The sequence below is a fragment of the Adiantum capillus-veneris genome, chromosome 26 (genome assembly GCF_014529385.1).
Source record: "Adiantum capillus-veneris isolate H3 chromosome 26, ASM1452938v2, whole genome shotgun sequence".
NCBI classification, from domain to species: Eukaryota; Viridiplantae; Streptophyta; class Polypodiopsida; order Polypodiales; family Pteridaceae; genus Adiantum; species Adiantum capillus-veneris.
The window spans coordinates 98,286,536-98,292,280 of NC_140956.1; positions in this window are offsets into that span (position 1 = coordinate 98,286,536).

Sequence of the window (5,745 nt, forward strand, 5' to 3'; positions counted from 1 at the left end):
AGAGGCTATCAAAACGCCGTCGAGAACACGTGAGGACGACACATCTCCAAACGTAGTCAGTGGACGCCCGTTTTGTGCATATAAAACGCTTTTGTTTTTTGTGTGGCGCCAAGGGGGCAGTGAGCTATGTGCCAAAAGCGTCTCAGAACACTACTAGATACGACGAAGCAGGCCCAAAATGGTGCACCATCCTGAAACGCTACCCAATAGACCTACTAAGCGTGGTGGCAATTTCGACTTTACAAATTTGTTTTTCCTGCAGTTAAAAAAATCAGCGAAGACGATTTTCAAACGAACAGCCATCGACTGAGTCCACCCAACCAATATCTGATTCCACATTTCAAGAAGTAGAGATGGAGCAGATGTTAGACGCATTCTTTGACATGGATCCCATCATTGAAAACATAGAAGGCGACAAAATTCAACTCAATACTGCGAACCAACATCAGTCATCCTGTCCATATCGACGGCATGATAGCAACGATAAAGAGGGCGAGATGATGCAAACTCTTGCACGTATGCCGCTTTACAATGGTGCAAAAATCTTAGTCTCTGTACTGCTTTGGCAATGCTTAATTTGTAGTCTGTCTATGGGTGGTCTGACGTCTCCGTCACAAAGCTTTTCAAGTAAATACGTTGTATCCTAAGCATGCCAAAGTGCAAATTACAGTTCAATAATATGATCGTTGTGTTCACTTGTTGATGTAACGAAAGGTTGCTCAACGAGTAATCTTGCCGGAAGGTAATCACATGCCCCCTACCCGTCTAGCCGCTAAAAGGATTCTTACTAACTTGGACTTGGATTATCACAAAATACATGCATGCTCTAATGATGATTGTATACTCTTTCACAATGAGTACGCAAATTTGGAACAGTATCCCAATTGTGGATCAAACAGGTATAGAGGGGACACACAAAGAAAATTTATCCCTCCAAAGGTCCTTCAACGCTTTCCTATCATTCCAAGAATAAAGAGCATGTTCACGTGCAAGTCTATAGCCGCTTTGATGACATGGTACTTTTTTTTTTCCAAGAAAAAGATCCTTCTATTAGTTAATGAAAACTGCCCATAGGGCTACATCCACCTCTGCAAGAGAGGGCTACAACAAGCATGATGGGGAGACTCTCCCAATGAAAAAATAGCATATATACAATGGGGCTAGATCAAGAAATGGGAGGAGGGAAGAGCCACATAGGTGGACAGTAGTGCCATCTGAGCACCCCCTGGACCATGGTGTAGAAAGGCCCAGGGCGCCAGAGTCGAAGGAAAGCCTCGCGGCGCTCCCGCATGCGGTCGGAGCTGCCCTGTAGCCCCTCAAGCTGTCCTCTGAGAGTATGGATCAGCTCTAGCCAAAAGTCACGAACAGTCTCTGCTGGTGGCACAGGGCGAGCCTCAAAGATGTGGAAACAACGGGCCCGCCAGATGAACCAAAGAGCTAGGCCGCTGATGAGCTCCCAGCACTCCTCTCTCTCACTGCACCACTCCTGTGGAGTAAGGTCTGTAGCAGGCTGGAGTGCAGGTCGCCCCCCTGTATCACTATCATCCTGCTGGTGGAAGATAGCTCAAACTGTAGTGCCGGGCCCGTGAGGGTGGACTAAGCCGCTGCCCCCCAAGTGTACTGTCGAGCCGCGGAGAGGGCAGGCATCAGCCGAAGAACTCGTAGCCACACCTGCTGGGCCGAAGGACAATCCCAAAGACAGTGTCACTGACTCTCCACCAACTGGTCACAGGCTGTACATGCGGCCGAGAGACCACTATGCACAAGCCAGCTCCCTATTGCTGTGGCTCTGTGTGCAACCAACCACTGGAACAAAGTGACGCGCCTCGGCTGTCTGGAGTCCCACAGCCTCTGCCAAAAAGCTGCCAAGAACTCAACTGTGAGACCCTCCTCCTGCCAATGACGTGCTGCAGCGGGGCGGGCCTCTCTCTGCGCTGCAAGTATATGACGTCCAAGCCGAACAGTGTACTGAAAGAAAGGGACTCCTGGGTGGTCTGCAGAAGAGAAGGGGTCCCTCCATAGCCACTCACCAGGGTCCCACTGTACTCGTGCCAGTGGACAACACTCCCAAGCCCATAGCCTCCAGTGTCCTGTCTCGAGAGCTGCTGGGTCAGGGTCTACGACGCAAGTCCTCCCACAGATGCCCACAACTCGGATCCTCTGGAAACAGCACTCTGCTACCTGCGGGGCCTCTACTGTAACTCGCTGTAATCGTCCCCCACCCTGAAGCTCAAAGAACAGGGCTGGGACAGTCTCTGAACAAGCCCTGACTGAGATGAGAACCTCCAGTCGTGTGAAGGCTCCCATCCATCGGGGTGCTACTAGCTCGAGAGGCGTGAGCCACTCAGCTGGAACTGACTCTGAGATGTCCTGATACATGCTCTGAACCCCTCTCATGCCCTGTAGCTGGACACCCTGCACCTCCTCTGACAAACCTGTGAACTCTAGCCAGTCACCTAGAGAGCACGCTGGACCTGCTGCCATGGGACCCCATGACACATGAGGCCTACTCCCAACCAGGTGGCCTCTCTGAGTGCTAACCATGGGGTTCCAGATGAGGGGCTGTCGTAGACGCTCCTCCGTGCATGTCGGTTGTCTCTGCTCTAGGCCACGCTGTAAGAGCTCCCAAGAGCGAAGCAAACTCACAGCGAATCGGTCCTCCAGTCTCCTGCTCAAACCAACTCGGCGCAACTCTGTAAAGATCCATCTGGTCGAGTTGCCAAGGGCCTCCTGACTGAGGCACCCTGGCACGAAGCCTCTGCAGCAAGAACTCTTTCTAGGGCTCCTCGCCTGGAAGAAGTCCTCTGACGACGAACTTCCCAAGAAGGGCTCTGCTCTGCTGTGCTGGATCAATGATCCCAAGCCCTCCCTAAGAACAAGGAAGTGTGATGACCGACCAAGCCACCTTGGCTCAGGCAACCTGAGTGTCGCGACCTGACCAAAGGAAGTTCCTGATCAGCCTCTCTACCTGGCTGATACAAGAACTCGAGAAGATCCAGCAAGAAGTGATGTACCACATAGTTGCCAACAACACCTGGTTGGCAACTACTACTCTACCAGTTAGCGAAAGTCGTGCTGAGCTCCAGTGGAACAGCTTTCTCCTGATGGACAGAAGAAAAGGAGCAATCTGCTGCTCGGGGGACAAATCCAAACCAACCTGACAACCCAAGTATCGAACTGCAGTCCCTGGGGGAATCCACCTGAAACCCTCTCCTGGCATCCACTCTGGCACAGGAGCACTGCCAACCGAGAAAGCCACTGTCTTTCTCCAGTTGATCAATGCGCCCGATGCATAGCAGGAGGTCTCAAGAGCCTGCCCACACCTGTGTAAATTGGCCTCCTGGCCCTCTAAGTACAAGGCTGAGTCGTCGGCAAACTCAGTGTCCAAAAGCTCATCTCCTCGTATCGGGAGTGCTAAGCCCCTCAAACCAACCTGCTGTGACACCAAAAATCTGCTCATCACCTCCGCATAGAACAGAAAGAGAAAGGGGGCAAGAGGACAACCCTGTCTGACCGATCGTGTGAGCGTGAAGCGCTCTCCTCTACCTCCTGCCAAAAGCACCTGACTGTGAGCCTGTCTGTACAAAGCCGACACCCCTCTGATCCAAGCATCTATAAAGCCCATCCTGCGAAGCGTGCCCTCTAGAAAGTCCCAGTCAACTCTGTCGTATGCCTTCTCAAAATCGGGAAGAAGAATCACAAGGTCCTCCCCACGGAGACGTGCCACGGCAGAAGCCTCCCAGAAAGTGAAGATGTTGTCAAGGATACTGAGTTCCTTGACAAAACCTGTCTGAGTCCCATGTATAAGGCTCTCCAAAAGTGGCTGAATCCTCAAACTCAGAGCCTTGGCAAGAATTTTGTAGGCTGAGTTGAGGATGGTGATGGGGCGCCACTGTCGAATCTCATCCAAGGAGCCACCCTCCTTTGGAATGAGGTAAATCAGGCCCTCACTCATGCTATCCGGCATCACTCCTATGTGCAGAATGTACTGAAAGGCACTACAAAGATCTGGGCCAAGCAAGTCCCAGTACTCCAAGAAGAAACTGGGAGTCAGCCCATCCTCACCTGGACAACTACCACGAGGAAGGGCCCTAAGAGCCGTGTGCAGCTCCTCAAGCTGAAGAGGTATCTCCAGCCTCTGGCACATCTCCTCAGTCACAAGACAAGGCATCTGCGCCCAAACCTGCTCCCTGCATGCATCCTGTCTCTCTGACTGGGGCTCAGCCGTCAGTAGCTCACGGTAAAAGTCAGTAGCAACTGCACGCATATCCTCAGGCTCACAAGCAACTGACCCATCGGGTCTCCTCAGCTGAGTGACCTTGGCATGCGAGTGCCGAGGTCCTACTGTCTCAAAAAAGGCACCTGTCACTCTGTCACCTACCTGAGTCCACTGAGATGCCTGTCGGTGAAAGGCAAACTCATGGCGCCTCTCCTCTATGCAAAGAAGCTCCTGTCGAGCCTGCTGTAACTGCTCCTCCAACCATGGACTGTCTGGATGCTGCTCCTGCATCCTCTGTAGTGAAGCAATGCCTCGTTTGAGACGCTGCTCCTCCTCTCTCGCTGCGGCCCGTCGAGCCAAAGACTCCTGGAGAAAAAAGTGGCTAAGCTGAGCTAGGCCTAAGGCCACTCTATCTGCCGGTAGAGCCTGGTTGTCCATGCCCTCTATCCAAAGAGCCTCTACCCTCTCTCTGAGTGCTGTGTCCAACAAGACCCGCTCTGGGATGCGAAGCATCGTGCTCCCACTCCTCTGCCTGTCTGCCACTGTGAGGATCACTGGTGCATGGTCCGAGAAGGATGTCCCTGCCAGGATGCCCACTGATCCCCCCAAGTCACTGAAGTGGTCACTAGTGTAGAAGCGATCTATCCGCGATAGATTCACTCCTCCCACTCTACGGTCTGATCTAGAGAAGGCAAGACTCTCTGGAGGCCTCACAAAGCCAGAATGATGCCATGTATCCGAGACCCTCAAGGTCATACACAACCTCTCCCAAGCTGCTAACTCGACTCCATGCACAGTAGCATGGCTGCCTCCGATCCTGTATGCTACATATACTGCATGCAATTATGGCAAGGTGGACCTTGGTGATAATTTTGCTTGTAATATTGAGGGAATGGGTATTATGCATTTGGCTCTTAACAATGGTCAAGAGCTTTTCTTAAATGATGTAAGGTTTGTGCTAGGCATTAAGAAAAGTCTCCTATCCGTTGGCCAATTAGATGCACATGGTTATACAACCATTTTTGTTGGGGGTTCATGAAAGTTGCTCAAGGACTCTATGCTTGTTACAAAAGGGTCTAAAAGAGGTACTTTGTACTATCTTCGATGTAAAGCTTTGCCTTGCAAGTTTCTTGCTGTTGCTAAAGTTGCTTCACATATGAAATTGTTGCATAAGAGACTTGGCCATATGAGCCAAAAGGGTATTGAAGTGCTTTCCTCTTTGAAGAGGCTTGATGTAAAAGGCAAAACTTAGATTTTTGCAATGATTGTCTTTATGGAAAGAAAAAGAAATCTTCTTATTACTCTGGTCTCTCTTGCAAAGCTAATCCTCTTGATCTTATTCACTCCGATGTATGCACTATGCCTGTTAAGTCTTTTGGTGGTGCATTGTATTTTGTTACATTCATTGATGATTGTACTAGAAAGGGATGGTTGTCACTACTCAAAAGAGTGCTAAGATTAAATGTCTCATGTCAAACAACGGAGGAGAATATGTATCTACTGAATTTCAGCATTTTTGTGATGAT